Source organism: Hyperolius riggenbachi, chromosome 9 (genome assembly GCF_040937935.1).
Source record: "Hyperolius riggenbachi isolate aHypRig1 chromosome 9, aHypRig1.pri, whole genome shotgun sequence".
NCBI classification, from domain to species: domain Eukaryota; kingdom Metazoa; phylum Chordata; class Amphibia; order Anura; family Hyperoliidae; genus Hyperolius; species Hyperolius riggenbachi.
In genome coordinates, this window is record NC_090654.1 from 96,920,357 (window position 1) to 96,943,041 (window position 22,685).

General features: G+C 44.4%; 1 protein-coding gene across 3 annotated transcripts in view; it reads left to right on the forward strand.

Moving 5' to 3' along the window:
• Positions 1 to 2,369: 2,369 nt before the first annotated feature.
• PRPF3 (pre-mRNA processing factor 3) overlaps positions 2,370 to 22,685 on the forward strand; it is a 63,244-nt gene continuing 42,928 nt past the window's right edge. The window contains exon 1 of one of the 3 annotated variants that reach the window (XM_068253234.1): positions 2,370 to 2,466. The gene's annotated coding sequence lies outside the window, so the exon portion shown is untranslated. Of the gene's footprint in view, positions 2,551 to 2,588; positions 2,718 to 22,685 lie in introns of those variants that run through there. The other 2 variants (XM_068253233.1, XM_068253232.1) reach the window with 2 other exon arrangements.

Here is a 22,685-nt window from a genome sequence, read left to right on the forward strand (position 1 = left end):
TATGATATAGAACAGTGGTTCCTAACCATCTTGGAGTCCTCTACAATGTCTCTCCCTTCTCTCACTATAGCAGCAGCAGACAGAGTGAGAAAATGGCCGACTCTGCTGCCTTTTAAAAGGGGGGGGGGGCAAGAGGGAGTGCAGCCTTATTGGCTGCGATGTGTCTGCTGACTGTGATGTAGAGGGTCAATGTTTAGCCCAATGATGTAGTATAGGGGGCGGGTTGAACTCGCTATATGTTCGCGTTTCGACACGAACCAGCGTTGTTCGCTGGCGAACCGTGCGGGTCATCTCTAGCAGTGGCCCGCTGACTGATCAGTCGACGAAAATGAAACTGAGCAGCTGCAGGGGGCCGGAGGATCGGTTTGTCCCGAGGCGCGGGCACAGGATGTCTGCAGGGGGCCGGTAGAAGCCCCAGGTAAGGTAAACTCTTTTTTAGTGTCAGTTAAGGTTCCCTTTAACAAAAAGTACCACCCAAAGAAAACCTAGTTTTTCCTGTCAAAAAACAAGACTTAGATCATTTAGGAATGATAAGTAGAGATAGAAATTTAGTTATTGGCAAATGAATGGAAAGAGCGTAATATGTGAAAATTGCTGTGGTTTTTAAGGTGAAATAACCTGTGATAGGGAAGAGGTTTAAGTGGCCTGAATGGGACAGCAATTCAGAAACCGCCAAATCTTCCAATCCATTTGTAGTCATATGTGACCTCTCTTCATCCATATTTAATCTATCCTTCCAATCCCCATTCCAATCCTCATTCTACCACCATGTGATCTTCCTTGGCACCTGCCTATTTTATTTATTTATTTATTGTATTTATAAAGCGCCAACATATTACGCAGCGCTGGACAATAAATAGGGATACATACAATATTTAGGGGTGACATACAGCAAAATGACAATACCTGAATACAAGAAAGACCAGATCATGCAGCACAGTATGAGTACAAGGTAATGCCTAATAACCCACTCCTCATTTATTCTAACAACCTTCCAGTGACCTGTCCTGGACACCACCCAACAATTCCACAATAAGGGCTCAAACAAACTAGAGCGATTTTCTGAGTGTTTAGGGAGCGATTCAAACCGCTAGCGATTTCCCTAAACACTCAGCTTATTTTAATGGATGGGCTAAATTCCACTGGAGCGATTGCAATTACCAAATCGCAAAACGCAGAACAAACAGCATTTTTAGCATTAGCGATTAACGTTAGTGTTTCTGCAATATAAAGTATATAAACGCTGGCATAATCGCTCATCAAAACCTGCACAGAGCGATTTTCCTAGCGTTTTGAAGTCACTACACACTGTAACAAAATTAAAATTAATTGAAAGGACCAATCAGAATTAAAAACACTAATCTCTACACAACTGCTGGCAAATTGAATACACTATTTAAAATCGCTACTGAAAACGCTCATGAAATCGTTTGCAAACCGCTCATACAAAAAGCTAGCGATTGCCGATAGTGTTTTGTAGTGGGTTCCAGGCCTAATTCTTCTACCCCTAATAACTCCCTCCACCACCTTCATGTTACTTAATCTCACCCCCACTCACCCATCTAGCCACGTTTGGGGAGATTCAACCAAGAGACTGATCTCTCTCTGATCAGAGAGAGATCCGTTGGCTGCCCATACACCACAGGCTGATTCCCGATCGATTTCAGCATGAAATCTCTCTGGAAGTGGACTTGTGACGCTGCATCCACCACCTCCATCACTGCCGCCCTAATGTAAATGTGCCTCCCTGAGTCCCTGCCAGTGCATTAAAATACTTTACCTCTCCGCTGTTCCCTGCTGTGGTGCCCATCCATCTTCCACATCTGCATTCAAGCCCCACTCACTGCATGTGGCACCTGCGCGAAGTCAATGCGGAAGCAGAAGGTGGATAGGGTCCACAGCGGGCTACATAAAGTATTTTAATGCAAGGGAGCACATTTTACATTATTTTGGCAGCGAGGAAGGCGGCAGATGCATCACACGGCTGATTCCTGAGAGATTTCATGCTGAAATTGATCGGTAATTGGGCTGCGGTGTATGGGCAGCCAACAGATCTCTCCCTCTCCGATCAGAGAGAGAGATCTGTCTTTGTCGAATCTGCCATGTATGGGCACCTAGTGTGAGAACAGGAGAAATGAAAGTCAGTGTGATGTACTGTAAGGTACTTCGACCTGATTCTTGCTATTAGTGGAAACAATGGACACATATTTGCTGATGTACGAATCAATGCCCGTAACATCAGCCTGTTAATACTGTCTGCAACGTAATCATTACTAATAAAGTTATACAGAAAAAAAAATTATTGGCATACACGTGCGGTTGTGCTTTCCAGTCACGTGATGCGGGTCACTAGGAAAGCGCCAGACTGCATGCTTCCTGTAGTTCCGGTTCCGGTCTGACGTTGGTTTACCGTTCGAGCCGGTGCTGGGGTCACAGCGCAGGGACAGTACCGTGCATCGTTTGCCAGTGAGTGGGGAAAGTGCGTTCGGTAGGGTGGCTGAGTGATGAGGACATATGAAGGAGCGCAGGCCTCAGAATCCCTGAGCTACGGTGCGAGTTACTCGGGAATCCATGCAGAGGCTGGTGTGGGCGGCTAGTGCTGCCTGCTTGTGTGACTTCACATCTGGCTCATCACTGACGCTGAGAGTCTCAGCATTGGGGGCAGCAACTCGTGGCTTATGTGACTCTTTCCAAACTTTAAGGAGGCAGGTGGTGAGGTATCCACTCCCACTTGTTTTTCTGAGCCTGTGTCCCTCTTCCTTCCAAATGATTCCTGACTTGATAAAATGTGTAGCAGTTTAGAGTATTCTGCTTTTCCTTTTGGTGATTGACTTTTGAGCTAAAATAAAATGGTCCATTGTTTAGGAGAATTTCAGCAGTAGAAACATACTTATTTAACCATTGTGTTTTTATTGATGTAACATTTGATATGGGGATAAAAGTCAAATAGTGATAACATGGCAGCTTTAGGAGGTCAGTACAACACAATGAGGCTGCAATGGTCTGGAACACAAGTGCACAAGTTTTTTTATTGTTTGTGATGCAGCACTCTACACAGTGACTGTTTTGAAAAGAAATATACAGTGGTGTGCAAAACTATTTGCCCCCTTCCTGATTTCTTATTCTTTTGCATGTTTGTCACACTTAAATGTTTCTGCTCATCAAAAACCGTTAACTATTAGTCAAAGATAACATAATTGGGTACTTATCCGTTAGCCGGGCGCATCCGGCAGGTGGCGACAAAACTCCACCAGAGTTACATCTTTCCCTACTATCCATGTCGGCCTGGAGGGGGAATAGTAATTAGCGCCACTTGCCGGATGCGCCTGGCTAACGGATAAGTACCCATAATTGAACACAAAATGCAGTTTTAAATGATGGTTTTTTATTATTTAGTGAGAAAAAAAACTCAAAACCTACATGGACCTGTGTGAAAAAGAAATTGCCCCCTGAACCTAATAACTGGTTGGGCCACCCTTAGCAGCAATAACTGCAATCAAGCGTTTGCGATAACTTGCAACAAGTCTTTTACAGCGCTCTGGAGGAATTTCGGCCCACTCATCTTTGCAGTATTGTTGTAATTCAGCTTTATTTGAGGGTTTTCTATCATGAACCGCCTTTTTAAGGTCATGCCACAACATCTCAATAGGATTCAGGCCAGGACTTTGACTAGGCCACTCCAAAGTCTTCATTCTGTTTTTCTTCAGCCATTCAGAGGTGGATTTGCTGGTGTGTTTTGGGTCATTGTCCTGCTGCAGCACCCAAGATCACTTCAGCTTGAGTTGACGAACAGATGGCCGGACATACTCTTTCAGGATTTTTTGGTAGACAGTAGAATTCATGGTTCCGTCTATCACAGCAAGCCTTCCAGGTCCTGAAGCCGCAAAACAACCCCAGACCATCACACTACCACCATATTTTACTGTTGGTATGATGTTCTTTTGCTGAAATGCTGTGTTACTTCTACGCCAGATGTAACGGGACACGTACCTTCCAAAAAGTTCAACTTTTGTTTCGTCGGTCCACAAGGTATTTTCCCAAAAGTCTTGGCAATCATTGAGATGTTTTTTTTTTTTTTTTTTTTAGCAAAATTGAGACGAGCCTTAATGTTCTTTTTGCTTAAAAGTGGTTTGCGCCTTGGATATCTGCCATGCAGGCCGTTTTTGCCCAGTCTCTTTCTTATGGTGGAGTCGTGAACACTGACCTTAATTGAGGCAAGTAAGGCCTGCAGTTCTTTAGATGTTGTCCTGGGGTCTTTTGTGGCCTCTCTGATGAGTTTTCTCTGCGCTCTTGGGGTAATTTTGGTCGGTCGGCCACTCCTGGGAAGGTTCGTCACTGTTCCATGTTTTTGCCATTTGTGGATAATGGCTCTCACTGTGGTTCGCTGGAGTCCCAAAGCTTTAGAAATGGCTTTATAACCTTTACCAGACTGATAGATCTCAATTACAGTACTTTTGTTCTCATTTGTTCCTGAATTTCTTTGGATCTTAGCATGATGTCTAGCTTTTGAGGTGCTTTTGGTCTACTTCTCTGTGTCAGCGCCTATTTAAGTGATTTCTTGATTGAAACAGGTGTGGCAGTAATCAGGCCTGGGGGTGACTACAGAAATTGAACTCAGGTGTGATAAATCAGTTGAGTTTTTTTAACAAGGGGGCAATCACTTTTTCACACAGGGCCATGTAGATTTGGAGTTTTTTTTTCTCACTAAATAATAAAAACCATCATTTAAAACTGCATTTTGTGTTCAATTATGTTATCTTTGACTAATAGTTAACGGTTTTTGATGAGCAGAAACATTTAAGTGTGACAAACATGCAAAAGAATAAGAAATCAGGAAGGGGGCAAATAGTTTTTCACACCACTGTAGCTTTCTGTCTTCATGGTCTAGTTATATATTGCTTAGTGTTCTGACTAGTGATGGTAGCTATGAGTAATTTTAAATTTTGATTACAAGTAGCTACATACTTGTAGTTACCAACACTAATTCTGACACTTCTCAGCGCAAGTCTAATTTATGGGACCTACCAGGAAACCTCTTGGGGAACATTTCTCCAGTCACAGTACCCTCCACAGCATAAAGAGTTGTGATTGGTCGAATAGTGTGTTCGCAGTTTACTACAACATATCTGAAACCTAGCAGCTCGAGAAGGTGTTGTCCACCCAGTCACGTTACTGGAATTTCCTTATACTAGGCTAGCACCCACTTTTCAGTGCTAGTCTATTTTAGGGGGCCTAGCAGGAAACCCCATAGTGAAATTCTTCTAATGTGATTGGGTGGATGGCACCCTCTCGAATTGCTAGGTTTCCAAAAGGTAGTAGTAAACTCCGCCCACAGTGTTAAGTCTGTCACAATTCTTTGTGTTGTAAGAGGGTGCTGTGATTGGAGAACTGTTCCCTATGAGGTTTCCTACTAGGTCCCCTAAAGTAGACTAATGCCCAACTTAATCCCTTGGACAGCATTAAAGTGGAACGCCATGCAAAATGTTAACCCTTTAGCAGAGTGTGTGTGTGTGTGTGTGTGTCAGTCCCCTCTCCATTCACACTTGAAGTATTCCTTGATTCCAGGGCTGTGGAGTCGGAGTCGTGGAGTCGGGCAATTTTGGGTGCCTGGAGTCGGAGTCTGGAAAAAATGCACCGACTCCGACTCCTAATGAATTTGTAACTGTAATTAAAATAGAAAATATGATAAAATGTTCTATTTCTCAGATAATAGTCATTAAAAATAATGTATATATACAGTATATATACAGTAATAGCTGTGCTTAGTCCACAAAAATGAAATAAACCAATCAAAATTAGTTACTTGTGCTGCTTCAATAAAGCAGTCCCTGTATTTTTAAGGTCAGATATACATATCTGATTTGACTGTATATATGATGTGTACACAGGAATCTCTTATATATACTAAATAACATCTATGCTGTAAGAATAAAGCCTGATGTGTAGCTGTGTCACTAATAGAGATGGTCAATGAGATGGAAATAATTCTGCATTGATGCTGATTTATGCAAATGTATGCCTTCCCTTTGCTGATGAAATGAAATAATTTGATATGTTAAATTTGGTTTAGTGACTGCAAATTAAAGGGTACCTGAGACGGATGAAAAGTAAAGTTTTTTTATACATACCTGGGGCTTCCTCCAGCCCCCTTCAGGCTAATCAGTCCCTCGCTGTCCTCCACCACCCGGATCTTCTGCTATGAGTCCTGGTAATTCAGCCAGTCAGTGCTGTCCGGCCGCATGCCGCTCCCACAGCCAGGAACATTCTGCACCTGCGCAATAGTGCTGCGCAGGTGTAGTATGCTCCTGGCGGCGTAGTGTGTGCATGCACACTACGCCCGACTGGCTCAAGTACCTGGACTCATAGCAGAAGATCCAGGTGGTGGAGGAGGACAACGAGGGACTGATTATTCTGAAGGCGGCTGGAGGAAGCCCCAGGTATGTATAAAACTTTAATTTCATCAGTCTCTGGTTTACTTTGTTACACAGTAGTACTATACTCTACATATGCACTCCCCACAGAGCTGCAGGGAATCCACTGAGAATGCTTTGCACATTGAACACAGAGGTGTTGTCTGTTTACAATCTCCTCATTCCCCTGCAGAGTACCTGCACATCATTCTTACATGTACCCACAGTTACATTGCCTAGGGCCTGATAGATGTTCTTTGTTCCGGTTTGTACCTTTTACAAGTACTCTTACCAAGGACTAGTTTTAGCCTAAAGGGAATACATATGGCAGTCTCCATATCCTTCTCACTTCAGTTGTCTTGTACTGGTTGAACTCGATGGACATATGTCTTTTTTCAACCAAAATAACTATGTAACTATGTAAAATTCCTAAGCGTTGGCAGTTAAGAGACGAATTTCATGTTACATACTTTTAATCAACAAAATTGTAATATGCAAATTAGAGGAGTCGGAGTCGGTGGAATCCTAAACTGAGGAGTCGGTGGATTTTTGGACCGACTCCACAGCCCTGCTTGATTCATCAATATATAATGAGGTCTAGTGAAAGATTGTTGTTGTGTTTTTTTTACCCCTTACTGTTGGCACTTGCAGTGTCCCACTTCCCATTGTGAGATGTGTGTTGACATTTCTCCCTGATGTACCCTAAAGTGACAAAGTTTTCCCATGTATTCAGAGAATTCTCACCATAAGATTAGGTTGCGTATAAATACAAGGTGGTCCACTGGCAACCAATCGGGCGCACAATGGTTTAAATCATAATCCTGATCGTTGGTTGAAAAAGTTAAAACACTCAACTTGTGTGTAGCGTGTCAGCTTTTCTGACTGATCTTTAGGGTGGAACAAATTCCAGCATTTTTCCAAACAGCTTTAAAGTGGATCCGAGGTGAACTTTTACTCCTTGCATAATTGTTTTCCTTTCCTATTGTTTATAGGGCATTCTTCAAGCCAAATACTTTTTCGTCTTTGTTTTAATACTCTAATTCCCTATAAACTAAACCACGCCCACAGGTTTTCAGAGAGCCTTGGCAGTAGCAAGGTGTCACGGACAGTTGCGGGGCCGCAGGCACGTCCTGGAACCGCCCGTGAAGAAAAAGCGATCGCACTCGATTCCCTGCATCGATTGCGCTTCAAATCGATACAATCTGGGTTGAGTGTGTAGGGGCAGCTGAAGTCCTTTTCTTAGCAGAGAGAGAGCACCATCCTATAGGCTGGATGGCTCTTTTGATATGCTAATGAGCCTGGGCCAGGAGAGTCCCTGGCTTCAAGCTGTGCTGATGGCCCATCCATCAGATATAAGGTGACAAGCACCATGGCAGAAGCAATCTAGTTGGGGGGAAGCCAGACCCACTGGCTCCCTCCCAGCAGGGGAGGTGACACCTAGCTGGCTGCTCCAAACTTCAAAGAGCCTTTGCCTGGGAATAACCTGAGTCTCATAGCATATCCATAACTTCCCAGATCTGTCATATTTCTGGGGTTCCTGAGATGGCAGCTTCGCCAAACGTGGGGGAAGTGTAGCATGAGCCCCGGTGCTGGTTCTGAGGAAGTTTCAGAACATTCTGAGGGAAGGACTGCCAGTTAGGCAGTTTAAAAATGCCCTGATGATACCACAGGGGCCCCACCCCTCATGTCTGGTATCAGGGCGCTGGGTAAATCGAGACAGACCTGAAAATGTTAATAAATCCGCCCTGACCTGTACGGTTCTGTGAGATAGAGCCCATATATGGGTAGATATGATTTCTAGCCCCCAGGACAAGGGGAGGGCTCATCTCATCTTCTAAGGGGGTGTATGGCTCCCCGCCCTCACTCCCTCCTACTGAAGCAGGGGCATAAGAATGGCAGAGGACCCAAACTCAGTGTCTTCCACCCTGGAACATCTTGAACTCATCAGGTGCCAGCTTGAGGATATGCTGGCATCCACCTGGTCTGAACTCTGATTTTTCCCACAAAAAGGACATCTTTCCAGGAACTAAGTATTTTTCTCCCTTCTTTTATTTTTTTATACTGGCTATTACTGTCTTAATAATTGTGATTTTAATAATTGTCTGTATATATTAATTATTTATATTGCGTGAATAAACGACTTTCTCCAAGTCATTCACTGTCCGCTACCCTGCTTATCAGCACACACAGAACTGATCCCGGGTCTCTGAAGATACGCTACTGTTTGTTTGTTGTTGGCTAGACAGAATATCGTGTGTTTAACCGTTTTATTCGCAGGATTAGTCAGTCAGTTAGTGGGCTCCACGGTCCCATGATAACCGCGGTGGTGGCAGTTTACTCTGAACCAGTGGGTGAAGTTGTAATCACCCGTGTCTCACAGGCTCCCTTCTGAGTTGTCTGCGGCTAATTCTTAACGGTTCCTGCGCATTGACTGCGACCAGAGTTCGCACGATCTGTGCGCTGGCACCGTTTAGAAGGCTAAGTGCAGGCAGCCACTAGGGCTCCTGTGACACAAGGGCTCATGGGAGCTCAGTCTGGGCAGGAGGAGGTGTTACTAGCCATTGATTTCAGAGGCAGAGGGGAGGAGGGGGATTAGGTTTTTTTCACAGGCTTAGTGATCAAGATACAGATAAGCCTGCCTCTGTGTAATGTTTACAAACAACATAGATGCTGCCATTGTATCACAGGAAGAAATAATAATTTTATATTAAAGCTGTTTGCAGCTATATTTGCTGTGTAAACTATTATTATTATTATTATTATTATTATTATTATTTATTATTATAGCGCCAACATATTCCGCAGCGCTTTACAAAGCACAATAAGACGACAAGGCAAACATAGATACAACTAACAAATGTACAGCAGAGTTCCAAGCAGCACAAATATTGTTACAAGAACAGTAAACATTAGGAGGATGACCCTCCCCTTGCGAGCTTACAATCTAATGGGTTGTGGGGGACACACTAGGTAAGGGGGTGGAGGATGGATGAGGCAGTGATTCTTTGCCTCTGATTACATTGTGACAGAGAAGTAAATAAGGGCTATAGAATGTTATAAGCTTGTCTGAAAAGGTGTGTTTTAAGAGTGCGTTTGAAGATGTCCAGGTTTGGAGCATGACGTACAGGCTGTGGAAGAGAGTTCCAGATAAGGGGTGATGCTCGTGTAAAGTCCTGGATGCGAGCATGAGAGGAGGTGATCAGCTTAGAGGCCAGGAGAATTTCTTGGGAGGAGCGAAGGTTGCGGGAGGGACAATATCTTGAGATTAGTGAGGAGATGTATGGAGGAGACAACTCGTGGAGGGCTTTGTATGTTAGAGTCAGGAGTTTGAACTGGATCCTCTGGGTAATGGGTAACCAGTGGAGAGAATGGCACAGTAGGGCTGCATCGGAAGAGCGTGTGGAAAGGTGAATGAGGCGGGCCGCTGAATTAAAAGGGATTGGAGAGGTGCTGGCCTGTTTTTTGGTAGGCCACAGAGCAGGGTGTTGCAGTAGTCTAGGCGGCAGGGCTCTGGAGTCGGTCCAAAAATCCACCGACTCCTCAGTTTAGGATTCCTCCGACTCCGACTCCACGACTCCGACTCCTCTAATTTGCATATTACAATTTTGTTGATTAAAAGTATGTAACATGAAATTCGTCTCTTAACTGCCAACGCTTAGGAATTTTACAAGACAACTGAAGTGAGAAGGATATGTAGACTACTATATTTATTCCCTTTAGACTAAACTAGTCCTTGGTAAGAGTACTTGTAAAAGGTACAAACCGGAACAAAGAACATCTATCAGGCCCTAGGCAATGTAAGTGTGGGTACATGTAAGAATGATGTGCAGGTACTCTGCAGGGGAATGAGGAGATTGTAAACAGACAACACCACTGTGTTCAATGTGCACAGCATTCTCAGTGGATTCCCTGCAGCTCTGTGGGGAGTGCATATGTAGAGTATAGTACTACTGTGTAACAAAGTAAACCTGAGACAGATGAAATTAAAGTTTTATACATACCTGGGGCTTCCTCCAGCCGCCTTCAGGATAATCAGTCCCTCGTTGTCCTCCTCCACAACCTGATTCTTCTGCTATGAGTCCAGGTACTTGAGCCAGTCAGGCGTAGTGCGCATGCACACACTCCGCCGCCAGGAGCATACTACACCTGTGCAGCACTATTGCGCAGGTGCAGAATGTTCCTGGCTGTGGGAGCGGCATGCGGCCAGACTGCGCTGACTGACTGAATTACCAGGACTCATAGCAGAAGATCCAGGTGGTGGAGGACAGCAAGAGACTGATTAGCCTGAAGGGGGCTGGAGGAAGCCCCAAGTATGTATAAAACTTTACTTTTCATCCGTCTCACTTACCCTTTAATTTGTAGTCACCAAACCAAATTTTAATAACATATCAAATTATTTGATTTGATCAGCAAAGGGAGTGCATACATTTGCATAAATCAGCATCAATGCGGAATTATTTCCATCTCGTTGACCATCTCTATTAGTGACACAGCTACACATCAGGCTTTATTCTTACAGCATAGATGTTATTTAGTATTTATATAAGAGATTCCTGTGTACACATCATATATACAGTCACAATCAAATATGTATATCTGACCTTAAAAATACGGGGACTGCTTTATTGAAGCAGCACAAGTAACTAATTTTGATTGGTTTATTTCATTTTTGTGGACAAAGCACAGCTATTACTGTGTATATATACATTATTTTTAACGACTATTATCTGAGAAATAGAACATTTTATAATATTTTCTATTTTAATTACAGTTAAAAATTCATTAGGAGTCGGAGTCAGTGCATTTTTTCCCGACTCCGACTCCAGGCACCCAAAATTGCCTGACTCCACAACTCCGACTCAGACTCCACAGCCCTGCTAGGCGGGAGATGATTAAGGCATGAACAAGCATTTTGGTGGCTTCTTGTGTGAGGAAGGGACGGATACGGAATATATTTTTGAGCTGGAAATAGCAGGTGGTGGTTAATGAGGCAATGTGAGGTTTAAAGGAGAGCTCTGAGTCAAGTATAACCCCCAAGCAGCGGGCCTTAGTGGTTGAGGTTATTGGGGTGTTGTCTACCGTTATGGTTGCAATTGGTGGGGGTGAAGATAGCGATGGTGGAAAAATCACAATTTCCGTTTTAGTCATGTTGAGTTTGAGGAAGCGGGAGGACATGAATGCAGAAACGGCACGTAGACAGTTGGGGACTCTGGATAGTAGTGAGGACAGGTCAGGAGCTGAGAGATAGATTTGGGTGTCATCCGCATAGAGGTGATACTGGAAGCCAAAATAGTTAATTAGTTGTCCCAGGCCACGGGTGTAGATTGAGAAAAGAAGTGGCCCAAGAACAGAGCCTTGAGGTACACCAACAGACAGTGGGTGTGGAGAGGAATTGGTGTTAGAGAAGGAGACAGTGTAAGAGCGTCCAGAAAGATAAGAGGAGATCCAGGAATATGCTTGTCCCTTGATTCCTAAAGATGTCAGTGTCTGCAGAAGCAGAGCATGATCAACCGTGTCAAAGGCAGAGGAAAGGTCAAGGAATATTAGAATGGAGAACTGGCCTTTGGATTTAGCTACCAGTAGGTCATTAGCAACTTTCGTGAGGACAGTTTCAGTGGAATGGTGTGTGCGGAATCCAGATTGAAAGGGGTCAAGTAAGGAGTTGGTAGAGAGCAAGGCAGACAATTCTGAGTGGATGTAACGTTCCAGCAGTTTAGAAGCAAAGGGGAGGAGAGAGACAGGATGGTAGTTGGATAGAGAAGTTGGATCAAGAGAGGGTTTTTTGATTAGTGGTGTGATTATAGCTTGTTTGAATAAGGAAGGAAAAGTGCCAGTGGAGATAGAAAGGTTGAATAGAGTTGTTAGAGCGGGATTAAAGGAGGAGGAAAGCTGGGGGATTAAATGAGAGGGAATAGGGTCCAGGGCACAGGTAGTGAGATGCGCTTTGGAGATTGGTGAGGAAAGACACTGTTCTGTTAGTGTGGTGAAAGATGTCAGAGTGGGAGAGTGGTCTTGTGGAGCGGGGGGAAGGCAGTTAGTGGTGGGCGAGGGTGCAGGCGAACAGAAGGAATTTATAGGTGACTATCTAAACTTTAGATAAGATATATAGACAAGTTACTTGTTATTGTTAGTTTTTCATCTCGAATCCGCTTTAAAGAGGAGCTGTAACGTCAAAACGTCCCCTGGGGGGTACTTGCCTCGGGTGGGGGAAGCCTCCGGATCCTAATGAGGCTTCCCACGCCGTCCTCCGTCCCTCAGGGGTCTCGCTGCAGCCCTCCGTACAGCGGCGACGTAAATATTTACCTTCCCGGCTCCTGCGCAGGCGCTCTGGTGGCTGTCGGCTCCGAAGTAGGTGGAAATACCCGATCGCCGTCTGGTCTGCTCTACTGCGCAGGCGCAAGTCTCCGGCACCTGCGCAGTAGAGCGGACCCGACGGAGATCGGGTATTTCCGAGCTGAAAGCCGCCACAGCGCCCCCGTTGGAGCCAGCAAAGGTAAATATTGATTTGACAGTCGGGTCTGTCGCCGGCTGTTCGGAGGGCTGCAGCGAGACTTCCGTGGGACAGAGGACGGCGTGGGAAGCCTCATTAGGATCCGGAGGCTTCCCCACCCGAGGTGAGTGCCCCCCAGGGGATGTTTCTGATGTTACAGAGTCTCTTTAAGGATGGCTGCCACTGCTCGCTGTAGGGTTGTGGAAGGATGGCGTGGGCACAGGATGACTGCAGGGGGCTGCTTGTTCCTTTTTTATTATAACCTTTTGAGGTGACCCATCAGGAAACCTTATAGGGAAATTCCACTAATGTGATAGGATAGGTTGTATTAACCTCCCTGGCGGTAAGCCCGAACTGAGGTCGGGCTATGCCGCCGGGAGGCACCGCTCAGGCCCCGCTGGGCCGATTTGCATAATTTTTTTTTTTCGTTACACGCAGCTAACCTCCGAACGCCGCCGATCCGCCGCTATCCGTCGCGCCGCAGCCGCCCCCCCCTTCCCAGACCCCGTGCGCTGCCTGGCCAATCAGTGCCAGGCAGCGCTGTGGGGTGGATCGGATTCCCCTTTGACGTCACGACGTCGGTGACGTCATCCCGCCCCGTCGCCATGGCGACGGGGGAAGCCCTCCAAGAGATCCCGTTCTTTCAGCGGCTATCATGTAGCGAGACGTTGTCTCGCTACATGAAGAGAAATTTTTTTTTAAAAAAAAATGTATTTGCTGCCCCCTGGCGGATTTTAATAAACCGCCAGGGAGGTTAATAAATACACTCACGCTATTGGACCAACAATGCTTTGTTTTAGAGGGTGCTGTGATTGAAGAACTGTTCCCTATGAAGTTTTCTGCTGCGTCACCTCAAGTAGACAAGCATCTTATTTCCGATTAATTTTGTATATATTGATCAGTCGACTGCTCCTGTGCATGTGCAACATTTGCAGGACCAACGGATATTTGGAAACACATTTAGTCCAACTGCAAAAGCAAGTTAACTTTAAAGATCCACATTAAAGCGCACCTAAACGCAGAACTTGCTCTCTGCTATAAAAGATAAGCAATAGCATAATAACCTTTAAAGAAAAAAAATTTTGTTACAGCTTTTAGAACTCTTGCAATAAATCTGCAGTGTGTCTACTTCCTGCTGTCATGGAAGCAGACAAAGGGTTAACATCCTGTGTTTAAATAATAGCTGTGCCTCCTTCCCGGAGGACTGTAGAATTTCTGTGCTAAAACAGCTGAGATCAAATTACACTTGTGATTACTTGAAGATAAGGGGGAATTAGACAGACTCTTCTCTCTAAAACCTCACCGGGTGCATTTCTCTGTTTTTCTTGTCCTGTGCAAGAGTTCAGTCCCACGTTAACAGTACATTATTTTCCTGAGATGTGATAATTTAAACCGATTTTTAAGGATTGAATTGTACTGTAAACCGTACTGTAAACCATACAGTATGTGGCGATAATTGATGTGGAACAAGTCAATGGTTGATGGAAATACAGAATTTTGTATTTTAGTGCCTTAATCAACCCATTTATGGGTACAATCGATGATTTTCTTCCGATTACTTACGATTCCGGAAATCTAATGGAATGATAACATTCAAGAAAAATATTGAACCATTATTAGGTGCACGTCAAAGAAGGCTGGCTGTCTGTAGGCCTGGATGAGGAGTCGTTATTCACGTCCATTCTCAATGATAATGATTTAGAGGCCTTGGAGTGTTATTTGTGTATTCATTATGCTGAGTGTGAGTTTAATGGCAGCATCTTTAGACAAAAGAAGGGCGTAGCCATGGGGGCGGTGTGTTCCCCTGCCTACCACAGAGCATTGGCCAGGGATAGGAGAACCCTCATTGGCACCAAGAGCAATAGCGAGTCTCTGAGAAAAGCACCTGTCACACCTGGATGCAACTCAGATGCAACAAGGATTTCACGTATAGTCACTACATATGGGGCCCATTTCAATGAGATAAAGGCTATTCTGAGTAGGCATTGGCACCTTTTGGGTAGAGACCCTGTCATTGCCAAAATAGTGGGCGGATATCATGTTGCAGCTAGGAGGAATACTAATTTAAATGATCTCCTTGTGAGCAGTGAGTTCACCTGGGACAGGTGCAAGAGACAGGTTAGGTCAGGAAAGGGAATGTGTACCTTTGGAGGCTGTGATATTTGCAGATACAGTGGCTTGCAAAAGTTTCGGCCCCCTTGAAGTTTTGCACATTTTGTCACATTACTGCCACAAATATGAATCAGTTTTATTGGAATTCCACATGAAAGTCCAGTACAAAGTGGTGTACACGTGAGAAGTGGAACAAAAATCATACATGAGTCCACACATTTTTTACAAATAAATAACTGCAAAGTGGGGTGTGCATAATTATTCAGCCCCCTGAGTCAATACTTTGTAGAACCACCTTTTGCTGCAATTACAGCTGCCAGTCTTTTAGGGTATCTTTCTACCTGCTTTGCACATCTAGAGACTGAAATCCTTGCCCATTTTTCTTTGCAAAACAGCTCCAGCTCAGTCAGATTAGATGGACAGTGTTTGTGAACAGCAGTTTTCAGATCTTGCCACAGATTCTCGATTGGATTTAGATCTGGACTTTGACTGGGCCATTCTAACACATAGATATGTTTTGTTTTTAAACCATTCCATTGTTGACCTGGCTTTATGTTTGGGGTCGTTGTCCTGCTGGAAGGTGAACCTCTGCCCCAGTCTCAAGTCTTTTTCAGACTCCAAGAGGTTTTCTTCCAAGATTGCCCTGTATTTGGCTCCATCCATGTTCCCATCAACTCTGACCAGTTTCCCTGTCCCTGCTGAAGAGAAGAACCCCCAGAGCATAATGCTGCCACCACCATATTTGACAGTGGAGATGGTGTGTTCAGAGTGATGTGCAGTGTTAGTTTTCCGCTACACATAGCGTTTTGCATTTTGGCCAAAAAGTTCCATTTTGGTCTCATCTGACCAGAGCACCTTCTTCCACATGTTTGCTGTGTTCCCTACATGGCTTGTGGCAAACTGCAAACGGGACTTCTTATGCTTTTCTGTTAACAATGGCTTTCTTCTTGCCACTCTTCCATAAGAGCCAACTATGTGCAGTGCACGACTAATAGTTGTCCTATGGACAGATTCCCCCACCTGAGCAGTAGATCTCTGCAGCTCGTCCAGAGTAACCATGGGCGTCTTGACTGCATTTCTGATCAGCGCTCTCCTTGCTTGGCCTGTGAGTTTAGGTGGATGGCCTTGTCTTGGTAGGTTTACAGTTGTGCCATACTCCTTACATTTATGAATGATCGCTTGAACAGTGCTCGGTGGGATGTTCAAGGCTTTGGAAATCTTTTTGTAGCCTAACCCTGCTTTAAATTTCTCAGTAACTTTATCCCTGACCTGTCTGGTGTGTTCTTTGGGCTTCATGGTGTTGTTGCTCCCAATATTCTCTTAGACAACTTCTGAGGCTGTCACAAAGCAGCTGTATTTGTACTGACATTAGATTACACACAGGTGCACTCTACTTAGTCATTAGCACTCATCAGGCAATGTCTATGGGCAACTGACTGCACTCAGACCAAAGGGGGCTGAATAATTATGCACACCCCACTTTGCAGTTATTTATTTGTAAAAAATGTAAAAGAGAAAACCGAGAGCCCAATATGGTGCAGTATGTTAAGATAAATGATCAAATGGTTAAGTGAGAGAAATTATACTCACAAACATGGGTTACCATTCAGGCAACCACTATCAAGGCAGGTGAGGAGATTAGGCCTGTCCTCACTCAGGGCTAAAAAGTCGCTCTCTGTAGAAAGGAATCAAGAAAAGGGGTAACACTCCCCTCCACCAGGAGTGGGCACAGTGCGTTTGAATGTGAAACAGAGGCGCCAGCAGGATAAAAATTCATAAAACCGTTAAAATTGCTTGGAGGGAGTGGTGGGCTAGCCTCCCAAAAGCAGACAAGAAGTCCTGTTTTCATATAAGTCAACACATTTATTATACGGTACCCCAAACAAAAATCAATGCGTTTCGCAGGTCAAGGCCTCTTCATCAGGCAAAATTGGGGACAACAGGAGATCTGTAGTAATGGATTTAGCGCCTCTGTTTATGATTTTTTAATCCTGCTGGCACCTCTGTTTCACATTCAAACATATTTGTAAAAAATGTTTGGAATAATGTATGATTTTTGTTCCACTGCTCACGTGTACACCACTTTGTATTGGTCTTTCACGTGGAATTCCAATAAAATTGATTCAGGTTTGTGGCAATAATGTGACAAAATGTGGGAAAACTTCAAGGGGGCCCGAATACTTTTGCAAGCCACTGTATGTACATATAGGCAATGTGTTTTATAATTTTGATCGATCTAAATAGTTTAAAGGGAAGGTCTAAGCTGTACAAAAAAAAAACCTCCACTTACCTGGGGCTTCCTCCAGCCCCTGGCAGTTGTTCTGTGCCTTCGCCGCTTCATGTGCGCTCCACGGCGGGGATCAAGTGGTGTACGTGACGTCATTGGGCGCAGTAGAGACCCGATGACGTCGCATACACCACGTAACCCCCCCCCCGCTGTGGAGCGCACATGAAGCCGACCCGGACGCCAACCTGGCAAGGTCGGCTTCTTCAGCGCAGAACATCGGGAGGGAGAGGAGCTGCGGCGAGGGCACAGAACGACTGCCAGGGGCTGGAGGAAGCCCCAGGTAAGGGAGTGTGGTTTTTTTTTTTTTTTTTTTTTTTTTTTTTACAGCTTGGATGTTTACTTTAAGGTAAATGACAGAATTGAGTGTACTACAGAAAAAGTGGTTTACCAAATATGTTCCCCATGTGATCTTATTTATGTGGGGAAAACATTCAGAGCCCTAAATGTTCATAAAAGGGGGCATGTTGCTAACATTAAAAATCCAAGCACTAATAAAAAGAAACTAAATCCTATGGTTATTCATTTTAAGTTTGAGCAGAACTCTTATGCAAGGGGACTATGAGTTATGGGCATCTTTAAACTTGCCAGCCCCAGACGGGGAGACTTTGATAGAGAACTGAAGAAAAGGGAGTCAGCCCCCATATATGAATGTAGAAGCTAAATGCCCTTTGGATTGAATAAGGATTTAGATATGAAGGGGTTTTTGAAATGAACTTCTTTCCGGCAGCTTCTGGAGCACTTTATCTACCTGTTTGGGCTTTAAACGTGAAACATTTGCGAGCATCGCTGGTTTTACATTCAAAAGTCCTGCAATATGCAAATATACTCAGGGCTGTGGAGTCGGAGTCGGGGCAATTTTGGGTGCCTGGAGTCGGGAAAAAATGCTCCGACTCCTAATGAATTTAAACTGTAATTAAAATAGAAAATATGATAAAATGTTCTATTTCTCAGATAATAGTCATCATAAATAATTTATACATACAGTAATAGCTGTGCTTAGTCTGCAAAAATGAAATAAATCAATCAAAATTAGTTACTTGTGCTGCTTCAATAAAGCAGTCCCCGTATTTTTAAAGTCAGATATACAAATCTGATTGTGACTGTATATATGATGTGTACACAGGAATCTCATATATACTAAATAACATCTATGCTGTAAGTATAAAGCCTGATGTGTAGCCGTGTTACTAATAGAGATGGTCAATGAGATGGAAATAATTCTGTGTTGATTCTGATTTATGCAAATGCTCATGAAATCAAATTATTTGATATGTTGTTAAAATTTGGTTTGGTGACTACGAATTAAATGGTACCTGAGAAGGATGAAAAGAAAAGTTTTATACATACCTGGGGCTTCTTCCAGCCCCCTTCAGGCTAATCAGTCCCTCACTGTCCACCTCCACCACCTGGATCTTCTGCTATGAGTCCTGGTAATTCAGCCAGTCAGCGCAGTCCGGCGGCATACCGCTTCCACAGCCAGGAGCGTGCTGCACCTGTGCAATAGGGCTGTGCAGGTGTAGTACGCTACCGGCGGCGGAGTGTGTGCATGCGCACTACGCCAGACTGGCTCAAGTACCTGGACTCATAGCAGAAGATCCAGGTGGTGGAGGAGGACAGCGAGGGACTGATTAGCCTGAAGGGAGCTGGAGGAAGCCCCAGGTATGTATAAAACTTTAATTTCATCTGTCTCAGGTTTACTTTCTTACACAGTAGTACTATACTCTACATATGCACTCCCCACAGAGCTGCAGGGAATCCACTGAGAATGTTGTGCACATTGAACACAGAGGTGTTGTCTATCACCCATAAACCTAGTTCAGATTGTGCATGAAGAATGTGTAATAGAGAAAGAATCCCCTCATTCCCCTGCAGAGTACCTGCACATCACTCTCACATGTACCCACAGTTACATTGCCTAGGGCCTGATAGATGTTCTTTGTTCCGGTCTGTACCTTTTTACAAGTACTCTTACCAAGGACTAGTTTTAGTCTATGACAAAAGGGAATAAATATGGCAGTCTCCATATCCTTCTCACTTCAGTTGTCTTTTAAAATTCCTAAGCGTTGGCAGGTAAGAGACGAATTTCATGCTACATACTTTCAATCAACAAGATTGTAATATGCAAATTAGAGGAGTCGGAGTCGGTGGAATCCTAAACTGAGGAGTCGGAGTTGGTGGATTTTTGTACCGACTCCACAGCCCTGAATATACTTAGAGTATAAAGAGCAGCCCCCTTTAAGCTGACGTCATATGTCTGAGGAAGTCCTGATTGGATGAAACGTGTCCCATGTCCCATGTCCTGTGGCTGGTGTGGCTCTCTCCCCCGTGCCTCTGCAATCCTCCTCCTGGCTTGGTGTGTATGCCTCCTGTGTTGCGGCAGTGATTTGCTGCCGCCCGCTGATTTACGGTGTTTTGACCATCGTACCACGGAATCCCGTATGGAGTGGGGGATTGTGCTGCATGCTTAGCTCCTTACAGAGAACATACTACAGCACATACACTGCATCAATATGCCAATGAGGTTTGACATGTACTAATGTCAGTAGTGGCTGCATATGGCTAGTCCATAAGAGGCGTGTCAAACAGTACACACGGGGTGAGATGTTGCTGAAGAATATCGGTGCACACCATTGCCTGGCTGGATGTCACTTTCTTGCAGTTTGTTAAGAAGTTATAAAATTATGTATGCAATTATATCCCAAATATAACAGAGTAACTAAGCAGCTCAGGGTGACCCAAACTACTAGGAATGTATAGGGGGATAAAAGGAACCAAAAAGCCCTCCTACTAAAAAAGCAAAGCACCAAGCATCCCAAATATAAGGAGGTGCACTCCTATTAGGGACATACTTTGTTATGCAGTCCCAACAGATCTGCTGTTGGTTTTATGGGGGATTTTTATATGAGGTTTTCAGATTGTTTTGGTACTAGCATTGATTTGATAAATACATTTATGAATATATTAGCTCTGAGCTCCCTTGATTACTATTTGTGGTTTCCAATTGTTTTATAAGGTGATGCAAGAATTATACAGATTTTTTTTTTTTTCTTTTTAGGTCCATATCCCGTTACTTTTTGATTGTCGGGTTTAATCAGGTTGTCTGTTGTTGTGAACCTGGCATAATGTGGATAAAGTAGCTCAATGGTGAATACTGTGCTATGTGACTGAATTGGGTTAGTGTGTCATTAAAGCCTGGCATGCACTATTTACTGGTAGATTATTGATATCTACTTCCATTTTGATTTGTCTATCACAGTTTGAAGCCATACTCCCTGATATGCTTTTTTTGTCAGTAGGGACTTGTGGCTATTTGCATTGTTGCGTGGTGGCGCGCATGCGCAGATCGGGAAAAAAGTGACTTACCGGTACTTCCTTTCAAGCAGGGTGCAAGTCACTGTTCGGAAGGCTGAGCCACGCATATTACTATGTCGGCTCACTCTGCCCCAGGATATTATGCATGGGGAAATGGTGCAGTGCGATTGTCCTGCCGCAATATATGTGAAACTAGCCCTAAGCTTCCTGATGAACATATGCACTTTCCTGTACCACAAACTGCCATTGCTGTAGGATGAAAGCTGCTCAGAGAGATTCAATCTGTGCCTTTCCCCAAGCAGTCTGAGAAGTAGGGATGATGCATATATTATTTGAGTTCTACGTATAGGAGCTATGAAGTGGGAGGGGGCCACTAGACCACTAAACACCAGGTTCTGCTATATAAGGGATGGCGGGGGGCTACAACATCAACGATAGCTAAGTTGGGGAGGGAAGGGGGCCACTAGACACGAGGTATGCTATATGGAGGAGGGAGGCTGGGAACCTCAAGATCAGCTGAGAAGCTATATGGGGAGGTGGGCACTAGACACCAGGGACACCCCGGTTCAAATCTTGGCCAGATGGCTTGACTACCCCATAAAATTGGAGAATTAGCCATAGACTGCAATAGGTACAGAGGTGACATGCCTAAATAAACTATGCAAAAGCTCTGAGGAAGATGTCAGCGCTATATAAATATGCAATAATAATAATAAACCACCAGGGAAGTCATAGGGGGAGGCAGGGGCCAATAGACTCCAGGGAGTGCTATATGGGGAAGCAAGGGAGGACTACTAGACCACCAGGAAACCTATATGAGGCAGAGAGGGGGACCACTAGTAGGGTTGCCGCGGTATACCGCTGTTTGTGCATGGTAATCATACCATGCACAATCCCATTTTTACCGGTTTTAGGGGGCCTACCTGTGTAACCTATACTGGGGGCACTGGAAGCCAAAGGTTGGGTACAAAATCAGATGCCTTAAGAGAGTGAAGCCTCAGGATCCTATTGAGGATTTCGTTTCAGAGAGAGAAAGACCGGCACAAGATGATAGGAGTGGCAACTCTTGGGGGTAGCAGAAAACACCAGAAAACCGCTCACACCACCCTGGGATAGTGCTGGATCCAGGACAGGCCAGTCCAACGAGACAGAAGCAAAGGAGGAGGATGTCCGCACGATATCCCTCAATCAAGTTCCTTTATTATGGACGTATCCACACCAAATCACACATCATATAGCTGACATGTTTCGAACCGAACGGTTCTTACTCATAGCTAAAAAATCTGACACTAGACACCATATATACCATCCTCCTGTGGTGGGGGAGGTCCCGCAAGTACAGTCACTCCCCTTAATCACCACATCCAGGAAGGGATATTCACATCCCGGAGAGAAGCGACTCTTTCGGGTAATGTGTCCTATACGGTATGTCTGCGCTCCATCAGGTTTTATTTAAAAATGTATAAAAAAAACTCGTAAAATAAAAATAAAAACAGACAATATAAGAGCCAAAAGAGACAAAGACTAAGGAGCAACTCTGTATTACGTTATCAATGCTAAATCCCAACGGGAATTTAAACCTTTAGGGGTTCTCGTTCCTAGTCTAAAGATCCATAGGGCCTCTCGACTGGTAAGTCGTTTAGTCAGATCCCCCCCTCTCTGAGCTGGGAGAATCCTTTCCAGACCATGGTAGGAAAAAGAAGCCATATTGCCATCATGGACTTGGCGAAAATGCTTCGCTACATTAGAAATATTGGAACTAAGCCAACCGGGGCCGCAAAAATGTTCACCGATTCTGGCACGTAAAGATCTAGTAGTGCACCCCACATATTGTAGGGAGCACTCGGTGCATGTGATAAGATATATCACATATGGTGTGCCACAATTGATGAATTCCTTGATTGGAAACTTGCGTCCATTTGTGGTTGATATTGCTTCCCGTGTGCGCTTGTGTACACCACAGTAATGACATGTTTTTACCCCGCATTTGTAAGAACCAGACAGACTAAGCCAGGTCGAGGATCTAGGTCTAGACTCAAACAGGCTAGGCGAAAGGGATTGGGCTAGAGTGGGG